This window comes from Eptatretus burgeri, chromosome 1 (genome assembly GCF_056783735.1).
Source record: "Eptatretus burgeri isolate ZD-2024b chromosome 1, Ebu_testis_v1, whole genome shotgun sequence".
Classification (NCBI taxonomy): Eukaryota; Metazoa; Chordata; class Myxini; order Myxiniformes; family Myxinidae; genus Eptatretus; species Eptatretus burgeri.
In genome coordinates this window covers 87,282,672-87,310,398 of record NC_140961.1, presented here as the reverse complement: position 1 = coordinate 87,310,398, position 27,727 = coordinate 87,282,672, and the positions used below count along the sequence as shown (strand labels likewise).

Here is a 27,727-nt window from a genome sequence, read left to right as displayed (position 1 = left end):
TACCATACATGATATAACTGCAAACTAAAATTCAAAAATATTTGCTTTTATTCACTCTACATGGGACAATATGTAATTATCTGATTATTATGCAAATTTGCTGTCCAGAGGTCAAAAGGTCATGGAAATCAGGGGTTGCTGAAAATCTGACCCACCAGAAGAAAAATGTGAGTTACAGGCTGCCTGTACTACTTGAGAATGTTTGCTGGCTGTCAGAGGTTGCCAAGACATATCTCTATCACATGATATGCATTGTATAAGAACTAACCCTTTTGTAACGTAAACATCAACTTTGATAAATGGTGCTATTTCAGAAAAGCTGATTTTCCTTTGCAGCGGAAGACACATGCCACAAAATAAAGTAATCGAACATTTTCATCAGTATGAATATGATCTATCACCAACTACTTATTTCTTTAAGCCTAAATATCACTTAATTTACTAATTTCTTACAATATTCCCATGTCGTTAACCCACTAAGTCCTAAAACAACCACCTGTAGAGGGGGGAGGGGGGAGGGTTTCGGAACATCCTTAGTCCATTCAGCAAAAATAAACTGGTGAATTTGCTCAGTTTTCGTAATAGTCTACGGTTTTATATCCAAATGAAGGTATACTGTTGACTGTAGTAACGATTCCAAATCATGCCAATTTGATAATGGGAGAAGGAATACATGTAGATGCCAGGAGTACATTTACACGCAGCTGTAAGTGTCACATATGAGTCCTGTTTGGTTTTAGATACAACCAGCTGGATTTTTACAGCAAACATTCTCGTCTCCCACACCTTGGCACTTGCAGAACTGGCAACATGGCAGGTCACTCTTTCGACATGCACATCTCTCTGTCGCACATTTCAAGCAAGTACAGTGCACAGCATATTCCTTGGGAATGGGTCTGATGGCCTTATCTGGATTGAGAAGTTCATCTTCCTCTTCAAATCCGTATAGGAGAGGATTCAACTCAGTCGTATTTGCAGAGAGAATTGATGTCATCACATATGTAGCATAATATGCCCTTAGAATATGGGCCTTTATGGCATGGCTTGTAGGTGGCAACTTCTCGAGTGGGGTTTTGCTGTGGTGATAATTATGATCCCAGAGTTCATCCATTGTTGTGCAGGTAGTTCCATTCTTTAGGACCTTCACTAGATACGATTCTGCTCTCTCAACTTCATCGTCAGAAGGTCCATTTTGGCTACAACCAAATCCTTGAAGGTAGTCTACTGGGTTTGCTTTAAGGGCCGCTTGCTTTGTGCCAACCTTGCTGGTGTAATCACACCCGGTGAGCGTATGCACAGCGGGAAGGACTTTGCATAGGTCAGGCCCTTTAACTGACGCAAGAGAATGTATTGGAATATATTTGGTAGAGTTTCCACTGCCAGCTTTCAACCACAGTTCATAAAGGCCCTTTTCATGCAGTACATCCCAGTAAAAGAGCAACAGCACAAATACATCAGTGTCTGGGGATACCACCACTAGTCGTTGTATTCCGTGATCCACAGCATGTAAGGCGTGGGGTATAATTCGTGTATCTGCTTCTTCTATATCAATGCAGAGTTCTGGAATGTCCCTGTAATAGTCATCACAACAGGAAAGACATGGGACTTCGACAGATTCACTTGAAAAGCCACTCACAAATACCTTCAGGCTTGAAGGGGTCTCTCGCGCATGCTTTATGGCTGTCTGGTGCAGTAAAATCTCAAGATTATGCTTGTTCCTGTTCGCTGGCCAGAACCGCTCCATCTGAACTGGTAAAGGTGTATCTTCACTGACTGCATTCAGTTCAATCGGAGAGATGGTTTCTCGTTGCTTTCTTTCCGAGTTTTTGATTGAAATGTCAAAGTATGAAATAAAGATATAATCTGTTCGATCAGCTCCCTTTGCAGATCTCTGTATGTAGTCTACAATGCCTCCACTAAATTCACCGAAGTTAGTAAATTGTTTGGCAGTCATCTTCCTTACATTAGCCATGACATCCTCTATATACCCAACCTGCATGTCTTTTGAATCATCCAGAACATCAATTGAACGTTTCTTTGCAATCTCATTCATCAGGTCACTTTTGGTGCTCTTTTGACATTAGACCCTGGCTGTCAAAAAGCGAAGAAGATGACGTCAAGTCATATTCTAGAAGTTCTGCCATGGATCTCCCTCGGGCACGGGCAATTTCAATGACATGCTGCCTATTACATAATCTGACATCTTGGCAATATAAATCAACTTTCAGCCCTCTGAAAGCTGTCTGGTGATAAACATGCTATTGGGATAATGAAGATTGGACAGACGTTTAGTTAGTCTTGCGTTGGGCAGGCGGCGTTACTGCTCGACAATTTGCGAGCCTGTTTACATTCCTGTACTTGATGGGGTATGCATGTGTGCACTGGTGTGTAGTGAAAGCTGATTATACTGATGATTTTGTTTAAGCCTTTCTGAAGATAAAAACACCTACCACAAGTAGTATGTGCGTTAAAACATGAGAACTGTCTGTCAAATTGAAGATTGTAATGTTGATTCAATTTTTACTTTCACTTTCACCCATGAGGAAATGCACTTATACAGTGCTGCCACCAAGCTGTCAATACTAGAATCAGTGGTAGTGCCCTCTAACAGACCCACGTGGAACTACTCTTTTGTGGGAATCCAAAGAAGCCTCAAATGACTGGAGATAATGAGAACTGACTAGAAATAGAGGACTCAACATCTGCCCATTTTCAAACAACTGAAATAAAAGGGTTAAATGGTTCATTGTTGTCAGAAATAGTAAGATGTCATTTCCTCTGGGTCTTCTGCTGATATGTATAGTAATATTATGAAAGAGGTTTACAAAACAATCACCAACCTGTATAGTATGAATAATGTACACTTAGACGATGGAAAAACTGGAATTTCTAACATGTCTGAAATAGCACCATTTATCAAAGTTGATGTTTTCGTTACAAAATGGTTAATTTTTATACAATGTATATCATGTGATAGAGATATGTCTTGGCAACCTCTGACAGCCAGTAAACATTCTCAAGTAGTACAGGCAGCCTGTAACTCACATTTTTCTTCCAGGGGGGGGTCAGATTTTAAGCAACCCCCGATTTCCATGACCTTTTGACCTCTGGACAGCAAATTTGCATAATTATCAGATAATTACATATCGTCGCATGTAGAGTGAATAAAAACAAATATTTTGAATGGTAGTTTGTAGTTATATCATGTAAGGCTGTGGCGTTAAAAACATTTTAGTTTCCCCTACCCCAAATTGTTGGTCGCCTCATGAACGCAAAAGCTTGATATTGTGACGTCATTTTCTCAAATCCGACCAGGCTCCCAGATGTCCACCCTCACTTTTTTGATGTCCCACATGGTCGACTTCAATAATAGGAAGAGAAACTTAGGGCACATAAAAGTCACACAGAAACCACCCCAGCCCATGGACTAATGTGGGGTGGGAATGACCAAAGAGCAGACAGGAGTAATGAGAGGACACGGTTGGTGAGAAACGTGGCTGGTACAGAGGATCTCACTGCTCTCCTCTTGGCATGATGAAATGGCTGTGCGATTCTTGTGTTCATACTGGTGAATTTGCAGTGTTCTGGGCAAGACGCTGGCCATTCCTGTTCGGTTGAGCCGTGAAGTATGTACGTTACTAAGGAGGGAAGAAGAGCATGCCTAGTGGCCATATCACAGGGCCTCAGAGATCGTCTCATCATGCGGTTGAGGAAGGGGGATGATTGTTGTGAGCAAACCTGTTGCAAGAGAGGAACATTCGGCATATTTGTTCATGAGAAGAAGCCGCATGGCAGTTGGTGAGCCATGGTGTTGAATACCGCCTCACAAATTCCCTCTTGTACATATCCTGCACACAGAGCGGCTCGGTGCCAATTTGGACGCATCTTCCCATGCAGGACGAGGTGGCTTGATCACAGCGTTCAATGGAGACCACCTCTGGATTGAGCTAAATGCCAGAATAAAGGGAGGATTTTCTTTTATTTCGTTTTACCCCTGTCTGTATTTAAGTCAGTATGTAGAGGTGAAAAAAAACTCACTTTTGACTATTACATTTTGAATTTTCACCCTTGCAAATATTTGATCTATTTTTTTTTTTATTAAATCCCCATGTTTATTTTAAGTTTCTGGTATCACGTATGTCTGTCGTGGGTGCAAATATAAACCCCTTGTGCTGTGCAACCATCTGCTCCATCCGTGCCGAAATTCCCCTCCCATGCGCGCCATAATCCGCGAGGATCACGTGTTCGCCTCAAAGGAAAACCGCTTGATGATCGAGCCTGGTTGGTGTTAACCACCTGTCCACCACAATTGGGTCGCGTAAAGGAGGGGGGGGGGATTAAACGAACTGCCAGAGCCGCGACAATATTTTGGTTTTGAACTTTTAATTAATTTCCTGAAATTTGTGGAATTTGTTTTTCACTTGGAAGTTGTGGGTTACAATGTGTAAATAAAAGTGGAAAAAGTCTGAATTAATGCAGTTTAATTCCAGACTATTAGTCAACAAAAGGTGAAAAATTTGAAAGGGGGTGTAGACTTTCTACAGGCACTGTCCGCCTACACACACATTATTACATCATTGTACATTCTTGTACCAAGTTTGATTTAAATCCCTGAATCAAGATTCAAAATCTACACTAATAAAAGGGTGTGGTAGTGTGTGTGTGTGTGTGTGTGTGTGTGTGTGTGTGTGTGTGTGTGTGTGTGTGTGTGTGTGTGTCAGTGTGTCAGTGTGTCAGTGTGTCAGTGTGTCAGTGTGTCAGTGTGTCAGTGTGTCAGTGTGTCAGTGTGTCAGTGTGTCTCCTACATAACTACAAAACCATAAAACCTAGCAGCCTGAAACTTTGCATACAAACAAAACTCCAAGGAAGTAGAAGAGTGAAAATTGGTTGTTTAGGTTAATTAAAACACCCCTTTTGAAGATATTTAACGGCCTTATTTAATTATTTCCTTCATCAGGCGATCCTCGGCCACCTTACTCTCTGGGTCTTAAGGCGTTTCCTAAGTAAACTCACTGGGGTCTGAAGCCGCCATGTTTTTTGGCCTGCTCAACCATGCCTTGACTTGGAACAGACCACAACAATTTATTAAAGATAAAGTTGTTGTTTTCACTTTTGTCACTTATATTATCGAATACCTGTTTATCATCGCTTCAAATTGTTAGGTACATTGCAATGCTTATAAATATCCGGTGACGTCAGCATTCATTGCTTTATTTCATTTCCGCACATGTGATCACCACAAGTATCTCATAAAGTAAGGAGAGTTACAAAATTTAAGCTCCATAATCGAACTTACAAGCAGTTTTGACTGCTAGAAAAGTGTTAATTTGTCCAATTCGAACATATTTGGCATTTTTGGCATCTCTGGGAGGTGTGTGTTTAATGTGTAGCTAATTACATGCCAAACGAACCGTTTCTTATCACCGTTTCGTTGAGTGCTTGCTTAAGTGCTTAAGCCAATTGGCAAGGCCTATCCAAGCTGCTTGGTTGTTTGTTTCGGTAAAAGTGTCCGTGCTCTCAATGGAACATGAATTAGACAGACGTGCATTTCCGCCGGTGTTGGACCTTGCAGTGCCGTGCTGTCGGTGCCTCAGGAGGTGTCCCATCCACTGAAAATGTGCAATTTCACTTTTACAGGACATAGTTTTGTTTTAGCTTTTTGTGTGATCTCCTTTCTTACTCTGACATTGACACATATATATAAAAACAATGAGGTCCATCCAACCACATATTTGCCATGATCTGGCTGTGAAGGCATAGCGCATAGATCGACATTTTGGGGTCTGTGCCTTGATATACTTTTCAATTTAATTTTGCAAATTTCCCACTTGAATTCCACTTTCAAAGAACTCTGTTTGAAGGTAAATCTTTGTGTTTGTCGTTTTTATGTATTTTATGTGTGTGTACATTTGTGTGTGTGTAGACATATATAAACTTTATTTCCATAATGGAACTTGGAGTGTGTGTGTGTGTGTGTGTGTGTGTGTGTGTGTGTGTGTGTGTGTGTGTGTGTGTGTGTGTGTGTGTGTGTTTGTGTGTGTGTGTGCGTGTGTGTGTGTGTCGTTGATTGGTATCTCAAAATGTGGGATTCAGAATGTGGAATGGAATCTACCCAGGGCAGGCTCAAGTATCCATCTTCCTTTCAATGAGGGGTCACGATTCACAGACCAAGCTGTGAAGTTTTTTGTATATTGGGTTTCAGAAGGTGAAAAGGATCCCTCCCAGGTATCGAAGTATCCACGTATGTGTGTGTGTGTGTGTGTGTGTGTGTGTGTGTGTGTGTGTGTGTGTGTGTGTGTGTGTGTGTGTGTGTGTGTGTGTGTGTGTGTGTGTGTGTGTGTGTTTCGTCGATTGGTATCTACATATACTACATGGCCAAAAGTGTGGGGACACCCCTTCTAATTGGTGGATTCGGCTATTTCAGCCACACCCATTGCTGACAGGTGTATAAAATCAAGCACACAGCCATGCAATCTCAATAGACAAACATTGGCAGGAGAATGGGCCTCACTCAAGAGCTCAGTATGCCTGGTGTTGGCTTCATGGTTAGGGTGGTGGGCTTGGGATCCTAATATACCGAGTTCAAATCCCACTCGGCTGTTGAATGAATACCAGGTGGGGTTTACTCTGCCAGTCATCCTTTCGAGGTCTGCAAAATTAGTGCTAGCTTACTGGTGTCCTGTGTCGTAGTGGCGACATGTCTAGGATTGTGCCCAATAACCAAGGAGACTGCTTAGGCAGCACTACCCTCTGCACAGAGTATGGTCCCAATGGATGTATGGATGGAAGAGCTCAGTCAATTTCAACGTAGCACTGTCAAAGGATGCCACCTTTCCAAAAAGTCAGTTTGTCAAATTTCTACCCTACTATATCTGCCCTCATCAACTGTATGTGCTGTTTTTGTAAAGTGGAAATGTGTAGGAGCAACAACAGCTCAGCCATGAAGTGGTAGGCCACACAAGCTAACAGAAAGGAATGGCTAAGTGCTGAAGCTCGTAACGTGGAAAAATCGTCTGTTGCCAGTTGCAACACCCACTACCGAATTCCAAACTGCCTCTGCAAGCAACATCAGCACAAACACTGTTCGTCAAGACCTTCATGAAATGGGTTTCCATGACTGAGCAGCTGCACACACGCCTAAGTTCACCATGCGCAATGCTAAGCATCATCTGGAGTGGTTTGAAGATCACTGCCATTGGAATCTGGAACAGTGGAAACACGTTCTCTGGAGTGATTTTTCACACTTCACCATCTGGCAGTCCGACGGACTAATATGGGTTTGGCAGATCCCAGGAGAACGCGACATGCCGAATGCACCGTGCCAACTGTAAAGTTTGGTGGAGGAGGAATAATGGTCTGGGGCTGTTTTTCATGGTTCGGACTAGGCCCCTTAGTTCCAGTGAAGGGAAATGTTAATGTTTGGCCAGGTCATGTATGTGGGTTTCAGAATGTGGAATGGAGTCCTCACAGGATGGGCTTAAAGTATCCCCCTTCATTTTGGTAAGAGGTCACGATTCATGGACCAGGCTGTGATGTTTTCTGTTCTCAAAGTTTTGTGTCATGGGCAATCTTAGGAACGTTACTGAGCCAAGGACGGCTTCCAACTATAGTTTGTTTGTAGTAGTATTCCCGTGATGGTTTTTAATATCTCTGTGAGGTTATTCGTCATCATTTCTGTGAGGTTCCTCATCATCACTGGTACAACTTTGGAATTCTTCAGTTTCCACGATCTTTTCACTTCATGCTTGAGGTCTTCTTATCGGTTCATTTTCATGATTTCTCCATCATTAGCCCAAAATCACTGGTATTAACACCTCATTTAGCAATGCCTTCTTCTCTTTTTTTATAACTAAGTATGATATTTGGTCGCAATGCATTTTTTCGATGTTCACTCTCAACGGGATCATGAGGTCGACGTGAGCGGTACTTCAATGCTTTCAGTAATTGTTTTTGGTTCATTTTCCCACAATTTTTCTGGAGCTCGAATATCAAAGTTTTTGCAGATGTGCCAGTGGACTACATTACAAACTCTGTTGTGTCATTGTGTGTACAGCTGTTCTGACAAGTTTTTTCTTTTCATGTGTGGTTGTGAAGTGTCACGTATCATTCTCTTTGCAGACCCCACCTCCAACCCTCACCTGTCTTTTTGTTTTTCCTCCTCCCCACCCTTCTCTGTCACTATGTCCCCTCCTTACTCACCAATCCTCATAAAATGCAGCACCCCCCACACCTCTGTTGCTCTGTCTCTCTCTCTCTCTCTCTCTCTCTCTCTCTCTCTCTCTCTCTCTCTCTCTCTCTCTCTCTCTCTCTCTCTCTCTCTCTCTCTCTCTCTCTCTCTCTCTCTCTCTCTCTCTCTCTCTCTCTCTCTCTCTCTCTCTCTCTCTCTCTCTCTCTCTCTCTCTCTCTCTCTCACTCTCCCCTCCCTCTTTCTAGCTCCTCCTTCTTCATTCTCACTGCCTCCCCTCCCCCTCTCACCAAACACCTGTATCCCCTCTCTCTCCCTCCCTCTACCCACCCCCCCCTGCCCCCTTTATTGTCCCCATCAGCGAAGCGACAGATTGTATTTGCTAAACTTATACAATTCTGGCTGCCAGACCTTGCATCTGATCAGTTCAAAATTTAAAAGATATATCCCTCAAGTACTGGATCATAACTGTTACGTTTCACATCAATTGATGAAGTGGTTCAAGAGAAAGATTTAAAAAAAGATTTTCATTCAAACTAATTTGGCTGCCAGACCATGAGACCTTTGACATCTTAGTTTGAGACCTTTTGTTCCTTATGGATAGGAAATCATTTATGTAATGTTTCGCCTCAATCTGTTCAGCCATTTTTGAGAAGAAGATTTTTTTAATGTTATATGTTAAAAACAATATGGTTGCAGAACTACATGACCAATTACATCATAAATTTTTCTCCAAATTAAAATTTATCCCGAGATGACCCTCAAAAATTTTCATACTGATCGGATAAAGCATTTGACGTATGCAATTATGACGTAATTACAAAAACACCTGTGACATCATCAAAAAAATCACTTCTTTCCCATGGGGAGTACATTACATGTGCCAAGATAAAAAAATTCCATGGAGTGGTTTCGGAGATAGAGGTCCAAAATTTTTCCTTTTTTCCTACATGGCTGCCACACCACATGACATAATATAATAATTATCAAGAAAACATTACGCATGTGTAGTTGCACCTATGATAAAACTTTTGTGTCAATTGGATAAGCGGTTGCAGAGAAAACAGAAAATTAGCATGGATGGACATATAGATGGACGGACAGACAAACCGAAAACAATGTCACTGGAGACATAAAAAGTGTGGTGGTCATATTACCAATTAATAAATAACTCAACAGTAGACTATTTTTTCAGCATTAAAACCAGTGATTTACACTTTTAAATGTTCTATTAAGCACCAAACTATAAATAGTTGTACTCCAACCTTCGTTGTCAGTTGTTATCACCATTTGCATGTTTCAGGAGGTGAAAAGGAGTCTTCTCAGGACTCAAAGTATTCACCTCCATTTTGATATAGGATCAGGTTTCAAAAATCAATTTATGATGTTTTCAAATTCTCCTCTCTTTGTTCCAAGGATACTTATCAACATTGACACTGAAGCACAGACAGCCTCCAATTGCAGCTCGTTTGTAGTAATATTCCCCAGAATAGGTTTTCAGGTGACAGACTCCTTTGTTATACTTTGCTCCCATAATAAAGTTACCTTTTTCGTCTGTCAGATTCCGATATTTTCAGTTCTGCCGGAGGTATCTCATTGCCACATCGTATCATATTTATTTATGAACCTACTGACATGATCCCACAGATAATCTGAATGCATTTTTGCTTGACTCTTTAACGATTATGTTGACCTACACATTGCCACTCAATATCATTAGCCAACAATAGCTGTGAGGGGATGTCCCAAAGCACTCAGTGTCCCAATGCACCCCAGTGTCCTCTACTTATGTCCATTGACCATTTCCTTATAAACAAAGCACGTGGGTCGGCATCAGTTGCTTTTTAATATTCTCTCACTCTAAAATTAAAATCCGAATGGTGAGATGGAAGGCTTATATTATAGACCCCCAGATCACAACAACCCATCAACAGAATCAATCAGAGGCTCCACATTTTCAAGTTCTCATGGTGGGAAGAGAGGGTGCATTTGTTCCCTCTTTTAATTAATATAATCTGACAATTGAAAATGAAAATACTGATGTATTATTATTAAATAGAGGGGGTGGGTTTGTTAAACCCCTTTATCTTTCCTGGGTGGGGATGGAGAGGATTTGAATTCCAATGGCAACATGTATTCAGGGAAGAGGCTGACCTTTTATACGGAATGAGGTCCAACAGATGTAGGTGTCGTTTTTTTTGTTCTTTTTACCTGTTGTTGCAAGTCAACTTGTAACAACATATTATTATCGTGAATATTTGGTTTCAGATATAAGACATCTATGAATCAAAGATAACCTCATTCATAACATCCTTTTCCAATCTCCCTCGTAAAATAGAACCTTATACATTGTGAATCTGTGGCATCAGCTGTACCTTGTCAACAGACACACCAAAGATTTGCAAAGCACTTTTGTGTCTGTAGACAGGGCACCGTTATTGTGAAGCTCAGGCAAATCTAATGTCTACGCTCATGCAATCGAGTTTCACAATCAGTCCATCAATGTACCATACCCCTGACAGAGCATCATTGCAACCACAGCAGTTCCTACACAAAGGTTATGCTGGGTCGTCTTTCATTGCATTTTCAGCAGTCAGGGCAGGAATTTGGAATTTGTTCATGGTGCAAGCAATAACTCACCTACTCTTCAGGAAAGACACGATGAGACATTTAGTGATGAATGAAACATTGCATCCACCTGCACATGAAACACCGGTGTAAACGTTTACAGCTGTCGAGATTCTAACCCAAGCTATACAACTCAAAGTCGAGTGCACATACCTCTTGGCTATCCTGCCAAACCGTTTGTACAAATTTCTTTTAAGCATTGAAAACACCATACTGACCTCTTATTTTTTGCTATTTCACATTTTTGCCACCCACAACTTAATCAGCTTCAAATCCACCCATTGGAGGAGCATTTCTCATGAACCTGCGTTAATTGTCTCAGGAAGGACAAGTTTAGAAATAATTCTATCCGTGCAGAAGTAAATGAAATGATTGAAAGTTTATGACACTTTGAAAGACATGTCATTTGTAATCGGTTTGGTTGCCTAATCATAAGGAGAGTAGACTGACCTTCCTGATGGTGTGAGTATCTAATCTGGCTGAAACGGTGGTATGATGATTTTGATTCCCAACTTCTGTAAAAACAAGCGCATGCCAGGATAATTCTCATGACATTATCAGATTTTTGATTAAATACCCAGCTGGCTCATTAGTAACTTTCAGAGTAAGCATATTATGTCTGCCCCATATAGCCTAATCTACCTGTAATTGCTGTTCACACTTTGTAGTTGACTCTTATTGTACTCATGCAACTTCGGAACACAGATTGATTGGTTACCTAAAAAAGATTTGTTATTCTCCCCCTCACTGACAGCATTCCCTAACTTTATCCTGACCAATTTTATTGAAAACACATGTCACAACAACACAATCCATACATTCATGTTCTCTGTCAGACAATAAATACCTGAACTTCTCCAATGATTGAATTTGCTATCGATTCATATTTCTGCTTCGGAAAGCATTATAAGAACTCGATATACTGGCCAAGAAAAAGTGCCGCAGTATGAGAACACATTCAAAAAAATATTTTGATGACATTTCAAGTCCATTTAGGAATAAAAAAAACGAAATATTTTGATTGTTTCTTTTCCCCATCCTTTGAGTCTGAATTTTATTGGATCAATCACTCAAAATTTCTCAGTTCATCAAATATTTCTGTCATTATTATGTCTACAAGGACACCATAAGCAACAGCACAGTAGCTCTCAGTCAGGTATTTGAGCAAAATAACATTTATTTTATCACCCACTGAATGAATTTAGGAATTTAGATTTTGAAGAAAAAAAACCCACTGATTTTGAAGGAATTTATAATCTGCTTTTTTGTGTGTTTCATATTATATCAATCAAATTACATCAATGATATTGTATTACATATTACATCAAGTCGATCGACATACAGAATTCAGTGATTCTGCAAACAATAACAGTGAAAATGGAAACAAAATAATGTCTGAAATCCATTTTCTACTGGTCATACTATAAACACGGCCCGGAGACAAACTCCCGTCCAAACATAAATATTGACCGAATGCATCTGAAGACGAACACCGCCCAGACAAGTCCGGAGATGAACACTGCCCAGACATGTCCAGAGACGAACACCGCCTGGACATATCTGGAGACAAACACCGTCTGAACATGTCCGGAGATGAACACTGACCTGACACATCCAGAAACAAACACCTCCCGGACATATGTGGAGATGAACACCACCCAGGCGCATCCGGAGAGGAACACCACCCGGATGTGTCCAGAGAGGAATACTGCTCAGACGCGTCTGGGGATGAGCATCGCATGGATGCATCTGGAGATGAACATTGCCCAGACGTGTCCAGAGACAAACACCTCCCAGATACATCCGGAGACAAATAGAGAGCGAGAGAGAGAGGGGGAGGGGAGGTGAGAGAGGGTATGTGGGAGGAGGGTACTGCACTGTATTTGGAGGGGGTAAAGCAAAGATGGGACAGAGAGAGATGGGGGTAGGGGAGTTAGCAAAAAGAATACACACACACACACACACACACACACACACACACACACACACACACACACACACACACACACACACACACACACACACACACACACACACACACACACACACACACACATGCTTGGCCGGCATTGGAAATTTTTCAGGAATCAGTCAATGTGGTTATCAACTGCAGTACTTACTGAATACAACCCAGAAACCTTGAGTCGCTTTCACCGAAAAACAACCTTGCATTTATTTAGACGTTTCAGGGATATGTTCACAAACATTATTCTTTATAAACAGCTGTGTAGGGTCAGGTGGAAAAAAAATTTGGCTCGGTAATTTAGAAAACATATTCATGCAGCAAATGGCTCAGAAATTGGGTGTTATTTCAGATAACCATTTTCTCAGGGTGATGGAGCATGAACCACACACTTAGGATGATAGAGCAGGAACCACTCACTCAGGTTGACAGAGAATGAACCACTCACTCAGGGTGATGGAGCACGAACCACTCGCTCAGGGTGACAGAACACGAACCACTCACTTAGGGTGATGGAGCATGAACCACTCACTCAGGGTGATGGTGCAGGAACCACTCGCTCAGGGTGATGGAGCATGAACCACTCGCTCAGGGTGATGGTGCAGGAACCACTCGATCAGGTTGATGGAGCATGAACCACTCGCTCAGGTGATGGAGCACGAACCACTCGCTCAGGGTGACAGAACACGAACCATTCACTCAGTGTGATGGAGCAGGAACCACTCACTCAGGGTGATTCAGCACGAACCACTCTCTCAGAGTGATGGAGCATGAACCACTCGCTCAAGGTGATGGAGCACGAACCACATGCTCAGGATGACGGACCATAAACCACTCGCTCTAAATGATGTGGCGCAGTAAAACTGTCCACAGAGAGTGAACAATTCACGCAGAATGATGTAGCCCAATTGAGAATAGGCACTCGGCAAGTAGCTTAAGCACTGAAGCAAGCAGTCCAATTAAATGGTTCATCATGAATGGTTGGCCAGGCTGTCGCTGCGTACCATAAAGGATCCGTTTAACTTTAAAGCCCGTCTTCACCACACACGCAGCAATTCATGAAATAAAATGAATTAATGAAATCAAATGACTTTATCCACAAAAGAGTTGCAGCTTAATGCAGAACAACCCTGGAAATATCGCAAAGTTGAATTGCCCGTGAAATAAACTTTGCAGAAAATCCGCCATATTGCCTACTCCTCTGTGCACATGTCATGTGGTACATCATTTGCGGTCTGCACAAACATGATAACGTTGCTCTTTTTAAAAAATAAACCTCCTTTTTTAACAGATTTGCTTTGATTCCCAGTAGAGCACATCACTAAACATCCGAAAATTTAGACAGATCTGGCAGACGCTATGGATAGGCAGTCCCTCTAGGGGACAGGTGGTTTAATCACTTATGCAAGCAGCCCAATTAAATGGTTGATTCGGAACGGTTGGCCAGGATGTCGCTGTGTACCATGAAGGATCCCTTTAACTTTAAATCCCGTCTTCACCACACACGCAGCAGTAAATGAAATAAAATGATTGAATGAAATCACATGACTTTATCCACAAAAGAGTTGCAGCTTAATGCAGAACAACCCTGGAGAGATCGTAAAGTTCAATTGCCTGTAAAATAAACCTTGCAGAAAATCCGCCATTTTGCCGACTCTTCTATGCACACACCACGCGGTACATCCTTCGTAGTCTGCACAAACATGACAACTTTTTTTTTTAAACGTCGTTTTTTTTTAACCAGATTTGCTTTGATTCCCTGTAGAGCACATCGTGAAACTTCTGAAAATATAGACAGATCTAGCTGACGCTGTGGATTGACAGTCCCTCTGCAGGATAGAGTGTGAAGTCTTGCAGTGAATGCATTAAATAATATAGTTCAATGAAGCTGCTTAATTTGTTCACTCAATATAATTCTCCAGATAAGTTTAATGCTTTGGAAATTACACATTTTTTGTGTATGGATGGCGAAGGGAACATCGCCTTGCTTGCTTAAAGTAAATAGGAGTCTAAGCTTAGTTATGACTTGTTATTTCTTTAAATTTAAGATTTCACAACAGATTTCGACACTTATTTAGTCAGGACGATATCTAATCCTATAAAAAGCAAAATAATATTTTGATGATATACTTTAATTAGTCCGTGAGAGTAGATCATGGAGAATTGTCTCATGTAATGCAAGAAATCACTCTAAGCTCCTAATTTGAAAACTTGTCAGACTTACAAAAGCGATGTACACAACAATTCCTAGCTTTGATGAACAGTCATTCCAGTGAATGTATTCAAATGCATATCTCGATGAAGCTGGTTCCTTTTAATAAACGTGGCAGAAAATCCACCATTTTGCTTGCTCATCTGTGCATGTGTCACATGGTACATTGGTTTGAGGTTCTCGCAAATGTTTTTTTTTTAAACCACATTTGGTTTAATAACCTGCAGATCACCTCGCGAAACCTCTGAAAATATAGACACAGATCTGGCAGACGCTATGGATAGGCAGTCCCTCTCAGGGACAGGGCGTGAGGTCTTGCAGTGAATGCATTAAATCATATAGCTCAATGAAGCTGGTTAATTTTATTACGTTCCTAAATATTTTGTTTACTGAATATTATTCTCGATACAGTATAAAAAGATTAGTTTAATGGCTTGGAAATTACACATTTTCTTGTGTATGTACGGAGGAGGGAACATAGCCTTGGTTGTTTAAAGTAAACAGATATATCGGCTTAGTTATAAGACTCATTATTTATTTAAATTATCAGATTGATTTCACAACAGATTTCGACACTTATTTAGTTTGGACGATATCCTATCCTAATAAGCAAAATGATATTTCGATAATATACTTTAACAAGTGGTGCCAGGCACAGCAAATCCCACCCATTTAAGGCATAAAGTTATTTTGGGGATCAAATTTAAATTTGATATATCCTTAACCTGAATGTTGATTATAAGGAATAGAATAAGGAAAATTTTAGTCTTAATTTGAAGTCAATTAAACCATTTTTGACGATTTTATGACTGAAAAATGATTTTGACCTTCCAAGGCCACATAAGGTCAAATGTCATGGTGTCAAATGAAAGCCAATAAAGGACTTGATATATATCTTCCATAGTAAACATGCATATTCCTAACCTTTTTTGATTTATAATGGAAAATTTGTAATTTTGACCGATGACCATGACCCCCCAAATTTTCTGACCCTACCGATCTTCACAAATATGCATTTTTCACGATAGGAATGGGTAGGATTATAAGTGACAAATAGAATAAGGTTCACTATAAGCTTAGTTTGAAGTAAATCAGATCATTTATGACGAAGTTATGAGCGAAAAACTATTTTGATCTTTTCGTGACCTTGACCTTTGATCCAATTGGACCCAAATGTTAATGGGGTCGTCCAAGTTTCATTGCCCACCTGTGGATTAAATTTGATAGTGTTTGCTAAAGCCGTTTTGCCGTAAAGTTGCTAACGGACAGACAGACAAACAAACGGACAAACAAACCGGACGATTACAATAACCCGCTCCCTCACTCCGGGGGGGCGGGATAATTAGTCCATGAGTGTAGATCGTGAAAATTGACTGTTATAATGCATGAAATCGCTCCAAGCTCCTAATTTGAAAACTTATAGTACTTACAAAAGTGATGTATACAGCGATTTGTAGCTATGACGAACAAGCATTGGATATGAGTGAGGAAAGTGTTGGATATGAGTGAGGAAAATGAAAAATTATCTTTATCATTAAAAAATCATTGTGGCCTGTTCCAAATCAAGGTAAGTCTGAGCAGGCCAAAAAACATGGTGGCTTTAGACCCCAGCGAGGTTACCCAGGAAACGTATATGCTTCATAAAATGTAAAAACTACTGAACGAAATCCAACCAAATTTTGCATGTTGCCTTAGGGTACTGCAAGTATGATTTCTGTCAAGTTCGCATATCTCGGGTCAGGGGTTCAAGGTCGGTGGAAGACCCCTATTCTCACTTTGCAAATTTGTGTCATATCACACCCCCGGTGGTGTCTGGTATTACAAATCATCTTCTTCTTATATAAAGTTTAAACATTAGTTTAAAATCTGAGAGAGAATATTTCAAAAAATATTCAAAATGTTTAATTAAAATCATTTTAAACGGAGGTTAAAACCCAAAAAATAAATCCAATACAGAGCTTTGCATTGAATTGGAGGTGATTTTTGCTCGCGCTGTATACAGATATAAGAAGCAAGTGTGGTTGATGAAGGTGATATCAGCGATATAAATTTCAATGGGAATTCAAAGGTCGGACATATGCCAATAATGATGTGTTATTAATTTAATCAGCACATATGCAGATAAGTAATGTAAGTATTCTTACATATTTTATTCACAGTAATCATTCTGACTGATGAAAAACCAATAAAGAAGGTTTCAACAACTTAACAATGTGCATTAAGGTGATGATTAAATCAGAGGGAGAATAATTCAAAATTTTCAACGTTTCATTACACCCAAAATAAGTGGAGGTTAAAAACAAAGCAAACAACACAGTCAATAAGCTAAGTTCCATATTTTTAGTGTGAAAATTCATTTTCCCAAAACAAATGAAAAATGTGCCATATGATGCTTACACTACCCTATTTTTGAAAAATCCATGATGAACTCCCATTTCCAGTATCTTTCTTGGTGAATTCCCCTATTTCTGGAAGTACCCATCCACACTTGTTCAAAGTGTATTTAAGCTGGTTTTGTACACCATTTGTTTTTTTCAGTTCATTGAAGAAGATGAGACTTAAAACGTTCAAAATGTAAAAAAAAAGTTGTCAAGGTCTGACAGGAGGATTCACTTCTCCCTTTGAGAAGGACCATACGTTGTTTGCGTAAATGGCTCTGTTGGCACAATTTATTAAAATTGACCTGAAACAAGTGTTCTGTTATTCATTAGGTCCATTTCTGTGGCCCTTTTCTGACTCATATGGCATTCCAAGGAAGACAAACAAAGCCAAGCACCAACAGCTATTGGAAAAAGGAACTCTTCTCGCAGATCACTATCCTTCGCGTGCAGCAAGCATATTTAATGAATGGCGGTACTTCATAAGTTTCAACATTCTAGTGGATCAAAATTTCACATATTACATGAAACAGTTTTTCAGATATGGACAAGTCAAGTTTGCAGAAGTGTTCACATAGTTTTTGACGTTTATCTGGATGTGTCCATAAAGAATCCTGAGTGAGCCAAGAGAACAAGTGGAAGTTCTGAGGTCTTGGAGGAAAAAGTTAATGGCGATTCAATCAAGTAAGACAGAAATTGTGAAGTTTCTTGTTACTGAATGGAAAAAGCCAGAGTTCACAGACAAGCTCAGGGGGTGAGATAATGTACATGACAGACAGCAGCACCTGCTGGAGAATGACGGAACAAGAATGTGATATCGTTCCTGAGATAGAGTGTTCAGAAGTAGAGGCTGATACGTGCATGATTTCTCCATGTAAAACATGCAAATGGCCTGATAGTTATTCATGCTGATGATACAGATGTCTTCATATGACTTCTTGGGCAGAGCTACCTGCTTACAGACACACACATGAAATTGGGCAAGGGGTCAAAGACCAGGATAATCAACGTAGATAAGGTAAAATCAAGCCTATTGCCAAAATTGTATCCTCATATTGTTGCGGGGCCGGGCGTCGGCCGTGAGCACGACCGCAAGATGGAGCTGCAGAGTGGGCTCGACCGATCGCCCGGAATTTAGATCGTACTTCTTCGGAAAACTCTGGAAAAGTACGGGTCCCTTTTTGGACCGAAGTTCGCCAATAGACAGACCACATGGGGTTGGGTCGATTGCTAATTTCAATTTACCTAAATGCCCATGTGGTCCAACCTACCGGGGAAATTCACCCTCGACCACTCCCATACGGAACGAGCCACTTAGCGTTACCCATTCCATGTGCGATCCGGGCTGTTTGATCGCTGAGATCTGTCGGTCCCAAATATCCCGTTACAATGGTAACGGCCTGGCTAATTTTCCAACATGCAGCACGCAAAGCCAATGAAAGAATAAACACAAACGAGCTGAAACATTTAACAATCGGAGTATTTATTCACAATTGGGGATGAGGGGAGCACATAAGGGCAGAGCTAAACCGAATATTAATAAGCACGTATGTACAGCAAGGCACTTAACAATTCACTACTTACTATACTGGCACCACAAACACACATACGCACACACCCAAAGAATCGGACCAAAAATGGTCTTCATTCAGGCCTCCAGCTTGGATGGAATGGACGAGCTGCAGACCAGATTCTGCCTCGGACCTGTTGACCTAATGTGGTCTTCCAGATGTTCGGACCGGGCACCAGCGAGGGCAAGCTGAATCCAACCACCGCGAGCCGCCATCAGCTTCCTGAGCTCCGGCACACGCGCTGATGAGACGAGGCTCCGATCCTTCCCAATCCACTGCGTAGATTCCCCCGAAGAACCACCAACCACCTTCCAAGCAACCACCAACCAATAATAGCAAAATAACCAAACCAGAACAGAGCGAACAAGACCCACGAACAAGAACCATGAAGAACCAAGAAGAACCAATTTCTGTCTCTCTCTTCCCTTCTTATCTCTCTTGGGCGCGGCTCGCTTCCAGCGTGGCTCGTTCGCCGTCGGTGGGGGCTGCCGCATCCCATTACTTGGAGTCCCCAAACGAGCTGATTCATGTCCATATTTGGAAATGGAATTCAGTTCCTTCATCGTTGGGTGGGGGCTGTCGCACCCCATTTCTTGGAGTTGTTGTTATCGTTGGTGTTGTTATCGTCGGTGTTGTTGTTATATTGGGTGTTGTTATCGTTGGTGTTGTTATCGTTGGTGTTGTTAAATAAAAGAAAACCTGACTATTAAAATAACTTCACAGCGCATTTACATTTATTCACCCATTACACGAGGGGATGGATTCTAACTAGAAACACATACTTATCGAAATAACAAAGCTCTCGGAACCTGAATGTCTGTGTGCTCATGGCTTCCATATTCACAACAATATTTCAAGGCAAGGATTCTGCAGATCTCGGATTGGGGTGCATGCTTCCACCGGACACGATTGGATTTTGCATTTGCTGGTAAGGGAAATGCAAAAGCACTGAAATTGCTGATGCAGCATCAAGATTTTGTGGAAGACTTCACATCACTTGGAAACACATTGGCAGTTCCAGAGGAATTGCACAACAAACTGGAAAAATGTGTTTGGACTTTTTATGGAAAACAACTGCAAAACGTCCATCTTTTATGTTTTCAGATCAATTGCACAGAGGCTGGTAAGGTTTAACCTAATGCTATACTGCCTTGCGAATCGATGCTTGCCCTCCAAGTGACGAGGGCAAATTATCAAGCAACAATATAGAGACGAATAATCTTTCAAATGCCCGACACCCCTTCTCCTGATGGTTGTGGATGGGAAATTAGTGAAAATTCAATTTCGAAAAAGTGGCTTGCCAGTCGCCCTGCCTCTGATGAAATCATGGAACTGTTAAGCTGAACATGCAAGAGATCTTGTAAAATTGGCTGGTGTTGTTGTTTGCAAGCAGGGTTGAAATGTACGGATCTGAGCGCTATTAAATGTGATGAAATAGCAACAGAGGAAGAACAAACTGATCTCAATGTGTCTGCTGAAGATGGTGATGACTCTGATGATGATTTGTAAATAGTACAGCTATTTTGCTGTATATTTTTTATGTAAGTTAATGGATTGGTTATCAAAGATGATATGAGATTTGGTAAGATCCCTTTTTAACTTTAAAAACTGGTTTTCCTTCTCAAATCATCCGAAAAGCTTAAAGTTAGCCAAGAGTAGAATTTTAAAACCAAATACCGTATTTCCTCAAATAACCACCCCGGGGTGCTTCTTAATTCAGGGTATTCCTCGAGATGCACTTTCGAGAGCGGAGCATATTCAAGGGAGAACACACTTTGATGTGTGAATCTTTGATTCACTTTGATGAGGCGCTTATTTGAGGAAATATGGAACACACTTTGATGTGTGAATTGCAAGATTGTAATAAAGTTTCTTCGGATAATATGCATTTTCATCATAAACAAAATTTGAAGAACACATGGACCCTGGTTAGTTAATAAGCCACCATTTTCGTGTGGTCATCATACATTTTCATAATCTTTGTACCAAAGAAAGTATTTAAAACCATATTTAATTTGCTTCGGCAGAGTATTTGGCACAAAATTGCTGATAGAATAACAGGGGTGTGTTCAGTTACCAAGCAGCTAGATATTGCTCACCAAACCAGCCATTCCTCATCAATGGTTTTGAATGGAGTGCTTAGTTGAATGCTTAAGCAACTTGGCATATACTCTGCAAGAAACTTGGTAACTGAACACACCCCTGAGCTTCTGAGCAAAACGGAAGTGATTTGTTTTTTTTCCCAACCGCCATTAATAAACAGTGAGGGTGACTGATGAGTTTAGGACACAGGATGTCCTAACAATAGCCTGGGTTTGAATCTTGGCCCAGCTATAAGCGATCATAGTGGTGATTCACATGCAAGGTGAGGCATCAATTTGTGTGCTCTATCCGTTTTAAATGCTGATTGTCAAACAAGGAAGCAGTTCATGCCATTTTAAAAGTCTTTGTTATGACTCAGCCGGGGTTCACACTCACCTCCCAGACTCGGAACAGACACTCTGATAATTTCTCCATCGAAGCCTTCGAACATTTTCACTGAGCAATTGGCCTGCACCAAGGGTTGTCCCATCCAGCAGATACAGCGCAATGGCACTCGATTCAAATCTTGACCAAGTAAAAATCTGTCATCCAGGTGTTTCACAGGCAGGGTGATTCAACAATGTGTGTGCATTCTCTCGGATGGACATTAAACTTGTGTCTGTCTTGTGTAACTTGTGTAAAAAAATGTCTCTTAGTTTTAATTCATTCAAATATATGTTTCTTTATTCCATGTATGTTCACTGATTTATATACTTTTTAAAATGGATGAAACTGCAAAGTACAATAACTTTTTGAGTTAGTGAATAAAATAAACAAAAGTATAATGCACAGTGAGTATCTGCTTTTTAGGTAATCTCTTCGAGCATGACCTAATAATATGGGTGTCAATGTCCTTCGATCCGTCCGTCCGTCCGTTCACAATGAAGTTGAAGCGGGAGATCTGGTCATTGGTGATCCTGATAGAGGTCGATGAGACGTACATGATGGTATGACTTTCAAGGTCACCGAAGGTCAAGGTCAAGGTCATGAGGCCTTTGAAGTTGCGAAAATGACGATTTTCAAAATCTATCTCCTACATTTCTCAAGCGATCTTGAAATTGATTGTAGCATATGAATCTATGGGACAATATCTAAATTTGGTCTGGACGGATTTTCCAATTTCGCTTTCGTTTTCGCGTCACGTGACTTCAAAGTTTGCAAAAACTGCCCTACCTTCAGCAGGCTATATATTCTCTACTGGGCATGGTAAAAGTTAGTGAATGGTTTCATTGTATAGCAGCTGACCTTGTATATTTATATATTTTCTGCCGAAGGTGCAAACGTTTCAAAACCCGAAATGTAAACGTCGGAATTTATTTTCAAAATATAATTTCGTGCGCGCGCCAAAATGCCGAGTCATCTTTAACCAAACTGCACAGTTCGAGCTGCGCAGTAGTCTTCGGTCATAACTGAACATTGAGAACTTGTGGTATTATAGAGATGACCGTCACCCCCACACGGGGGTAATTTTATTTATTATCAATCTGCTGAGAAAATCCCACCATTTATTTGTGGAAACCATATATATATATATATATATATATATATATATATATATATATATATATATATATATATATATATATATATATATATATATATATATATACATTTATATATATATATATATATATATATATATATATATATATATTCATCTCATGCTCTTTTAGCAAAAGAAAGCTGCATAAAGCATAAAGCAACCATATAAAGCAGCACAAGGTAGGCCTTTTGCTGTTTCAAACACGATCTGAGTTCCTCTGTAGCTGAAAAATATGCACAAGTAGTACCTAAATAAGAATCCCAGTACTACATGCCTCCTCAGCTGCTGGACCGCTTTCATCACCTAATGGTGAGTCACCAGCAACAGTGTCGATGGAAACGTGTATTTGTATAAGTTTGTGTGGTGATATTTCATATGATAATGTTTGCCTATCTGTCCATGTGTTTCGCTCATTTCCACCCATTGGTTGGAGATCTGGCCTGACTCCACCCACAAATGTAACCTGAGAAATCTTATGGCGGAAATTTTGGTGACATGCAAAGCCAAAGATCTTTGGAGTTGTCATATTCACAAGCCCTCCTTATACGTTTTCCCTTTAGTGTAAAACAACCAATGCAACTGTTAAAAAGATCATCAAATATTGAAAGGTTGGAGCCGACAGGCATCACCGGTCTTGTGAAGGCCATGGTACATATAGGCCTCAAGCCTCAGTCCACAGTCTTCAAGCATCTGACATGAGCCAATGGACCAATGCAATTGGAATCTATTCGAGCTATACAACCACGATGTATTATATATGCACATAGGCAGTGAGCATGTTTTTGCTTCAAACACAGGTTTTTATTTTTACTTTCTGGAGCAGTCGACGTGGAGGGATGTTGCCTGTACACCGCCCAAATATTATGTGGCATTCCATTGAGCAAGAGGTTTTACCGTGGAGGTTCCATGGGTCCTTGCTATATTTTACATTACCAATGTGTATATATGCATCAGGAAGAAGATAATTGATTTAGGGTCGTTTATTTGGCACAGTTAAGTTGCTCATGGTAAATTGAATGTTGCAGTTCCACAAGGTTTCTGCATATCTCACGGAATTTTGAGTTGCACGTGTAACCATGATCGGCCATGATGTGTTGGAGCCAAGCCGTTGCTGCTTCGATCGTGGATCCTCTAAAGTCAGTGATGGCATGTGGATAGTAGGGTGGATAGGGGAGAGGAAAGAGTTAAATATTCCACTGTTTTATGAGGCAATGAAGAAATATTTAATGATTTTTGTGGGAATGGGAATGCCCTTTTTACTTTTATGAGCAGGAGGAGGGGAGGAGAGAACGGAGAGTTGGGGTTGGGAGGGGGAGAGCAAAGATGGGACAGAGTCTGGAAAGGGGAAGTTGAGGACTTTGGGTTTGGGAGGGGGGTTGATGACTTGGGGTTGTTTGGAGGGGGGTGGAGTGGTTGAGGACTTGAAGTCGCACTTTATATTGTGCATAGGTTCTGTGTGTCCCTGCTAGTATTGTTTAAGTTACCCTTCCTGACTGCAACCTTTCCTCTTACCTCCTAACTGGTGATTAACATAGCAGAGACTTGTATTTGTTCGGCAGACTATGCTTGTCATTAACAGGTAATGCAGCATTTGCTGTTAAGGGACTTGGCCAGTGCTTTCCTACCTGAAGTCAGAGGATTTGATATATATATATATATATATATATATATATATATATATATATATATATATATATATATATATATATATATATATATATATATATATATATATATATATATATATATATATATATATATATATATATATATATATATATATATATATATACACACACGCACACATAATTTCCGAGCGCTCCACTACCTCACTGTCACTCCATTGCCTTTTTACCCTCCATCATCTCGCTATTTTATGAACCTAGATATTGTTTAGAAAAAAAATAAATATGTAAAAAATCGTACAGGAGATCGAGATGACAAGATGATAAAGTTATACCTATTCACCCTGCACATCTCATATATCCTATCTCGCATTTGGAGTCAAACCGAAATATTTATGCTCTGGAAGAGGGAGGCGATGGCAATGTTTGAATTCCAGCAGAGATGGAAAGCTGATATTTCCATGGCTGATACAGAAAAATAAATCCACAAGCATTTCTGTATGTGAGAGATAACAACAAATAGCACATACTTCATGCCCCTGCAGGCATCTGAGAGAAGAACATTGATCCTCACAAAGATATATCCTCATTTATCCTCTCAGTTGTGCCAATAGAAATTGAAAAAAAAGAAAGAAGCAAAACATAATGAAATAAGTATGCATGCAAACGAAGGAACAAAGTAGAAAGGGGATAAAAATAAAACATTTAAAATAAATTGCACCATGTAATTGTTTTTAACCCATTCGTCTGAATCAAACCCACATGTAGTCCCATTGCCATTACCCTCATCAGCCTGAAAGAGCTTCTGAAATTATAATAGAGTAATCTTGAGCCAAAACAAGAGAGAAATTCACCAATTAAGTGAAGACTATTGTTGTCAGTCTTCCTTGTAAACAAAAATAAAGACTGGACCACCTGTCTTTGGTGAGGAAACAAGTTACATTAGCGAAGGCTGCAAATAGAGCTTTTCTCTCCAAGATCGAGGCATATGGAAGATTGAGAACTCATTAAATTAATCGTTTATTTTAACCATATTTATACCAAAATAAATTGCTAAAAAAAGTTGTGAATTATTGATGCATAAACTCAGAAGTGTCAGTGAAAAATAGACTGAGATGAGACAGTTGAGGATTCCCGTATAACCATTGTCATACGAGTCGCAATAAATGGCACAACTGGGCATTGGAAGACTACACCATGCTTCCTAAGGAGGGCACAGTGAAGCATGCCCAATGTGCAGCCATCTGAACATGAAGCTGATTAGTGACTTAACTAACTTTGAGATTTATAGGTAATGGTTATGCAAGTAGGCCAGGACACACTACAGTGACCAGTTACGAAAACAAATGTGTTTATTAGAAATACAATAATTATTCCCGCGCTTTCGAAGAAAAGCGGGAATATTGTGATTGTCTCCGCCGTCCGTCGTCCGTCCGCCCGTCCGTACGTCCGTCTGTCTTACCCTGTAACTCCTCCTACACCATTTTAAATAGGAACTTGAAACTTTGGGACATAGTATATATATATATATATATGTATTGGGAAGTGCACAACACTTTCGGATTTTTGATATGACCCCTAGGGGCCGGGCCAGAGGGGTTGAGGTCATGGGGGTCAATAAAAAAATTGTCTTATAGCTTTTAAAATCAAACATATTCATGAGTTATACATTTAACAACATATTTTTTAAATCACATGATGATCAGAGGGTGCTTGGGGGGTAGGGGATGCTTCGCGGATCGGGGGTCAAAATAGCTCCTCCTACACCGTTTGAGATAGGAACTTGAAATTTTGGGACATAGTAGATATATGTATGGGGAAGTGCACAACACTGTCGGATTTTTGATATGATCCTCGGGGCCGGGCCAGAGGGGGTGGGGTCATGGGGGTTGATTTTTTTTTAAGTGTATTTACCATTGTACCTGGTAAATTCTTTTATAAAGAACATACTTATGTGGCCCCCATGAGTGACAAACAGTCACAGGTTTTGCTGCATTTATCTAATTGATTATGAATAATTATTATAATTAATATTATACAATTATTATAGTTAATTCCTATGATTAAATTGATGCACACAGTTCTATATTGCTGGACAGTGTTAAATTAATGTTTCATGAAATGTTAACATGCTCGCAATGACTTCTGATTTAGTAAACATAGTAAGTCTTTGGTCATAAAGCACATCAAATAGAAAAGAATACTCAATCCATTTTGCAAGATAAGATTTCACCTTGCGTTAATGGGACAAAGCAGTGCGCGCGAGAATATGCGATGGTGTGCCATCGATAACGCAGTTCTATTTGATATATGAGATCATTGTTAAAAAAAAACAACTCAAAGGAACTATAAAAATTATCCTCTGCATCATCTAAACACAGGATTGAGTATTACAGGAGCATCAGCAGGAAATAGACATATTGTGGGAAAGTTAAAATTGCATTAGAAATGAAAGAATGGCACAAGGTATGGAGCAAGTGGAAGAACAAGGTTATTGGCAGTGAGTTGGTGTCACTGACAGTGTTGGCAACATGTGTATGTAAAATCTTGTTGAGGTGACACCTCTTCTGGAGGTTAGAAGATAACAAACACCATCAGACCCTCGGCAGACCATTAGGGTACTGTATTAATTTGTCACATTGAGATGTTAATTGGTTTTTTCGACTCTGCAGGGCAGAAAGGTGGAATACAAGTTTGACTCAGAAGAGATGGAGTTTGCAATAAAATAAGTTCCCTTCAAAAAGATCTGTGTACGGTCAAAAGTACAAGAATGATGCTCAACACCTCCTCAGGTCCTGGGTTCATGGCAGTGGTGTCATTAGGAGAATGACATCATTGAAGCTTGCACCAGGGGCAGCGAAGTTACTCAAATAGTTTTAGCACAACATGGCTCTTGTGTGAGCAAGGCATGGCTCTGGTCTTAGCTAATACCGTTCCCTCTCTGGTAAACAGATAAGCCAAATTTGCCGTCAGCTCCATAGATGCTTTCATTCTAACAAAATGAACTTGCATAACTCCAAATGCTCTTTTGCTCAAACTCCCCTCTCTCTGCTCTCCAATACCAACCCAATGTCCAACTGACTTCTCCAACACCAATCCTATTGTCCCACTGACCTCTCCAACACCAACCCCATCCATGCATTGGGACCATACTCTATACAGAGCATCAGGACTTCCAAAGTAGTCTCCTGGGCTATTGGACACAATCCTGGATGGGTCACCACTCCAACACAGGATACTCGAAAGGCTCAATCATCCCAGCAAGCTGTTACTCATTTTGCCGACCTCGGAAGGATGACAAGCTAGGTCAAACCCACCAGGTTTTAATTCAGTGGCTGAGTGGGATTTTGAACTCAAGACCATAGGATCCTGAGCCCACCACCCTAATGATTAAGCCAACACCAGGCATAACAACATCAACCCCATTGTCCCATTGACCTCTCCATTACCAACCCTATTGTCCCACTGACCACTCCAACACCAACCCCATTGTCACACTGACCTCTCACTCAGAATAACTCTCCAAAGTTCAACTTCCTC

At 40.4% G+C, this 27,727-nt stretch overlaps 1 long non-coding RNA gene across 1 annotated transcript in view; it reads right to left on the bottom strand.

Moving 5' to 3' along the window:
* Window positions 1-27,727, bottom strand: part of LOC147034906 (uncharacterized) — a 114,791-nt gene that overhangs the window by 40,468 nt on the left and 46,596 nt on the right. The window contains exon 3 of the long non-coding RNA XR_015060731.1: window positions 11,264-11,328. This is a non-coding gene — a long non-coding RNA (uncharacterized LOC147034906). The remainder of the gene's footprint in view (window positions 1-11,263; window positions 11,329-27,727) is intronic.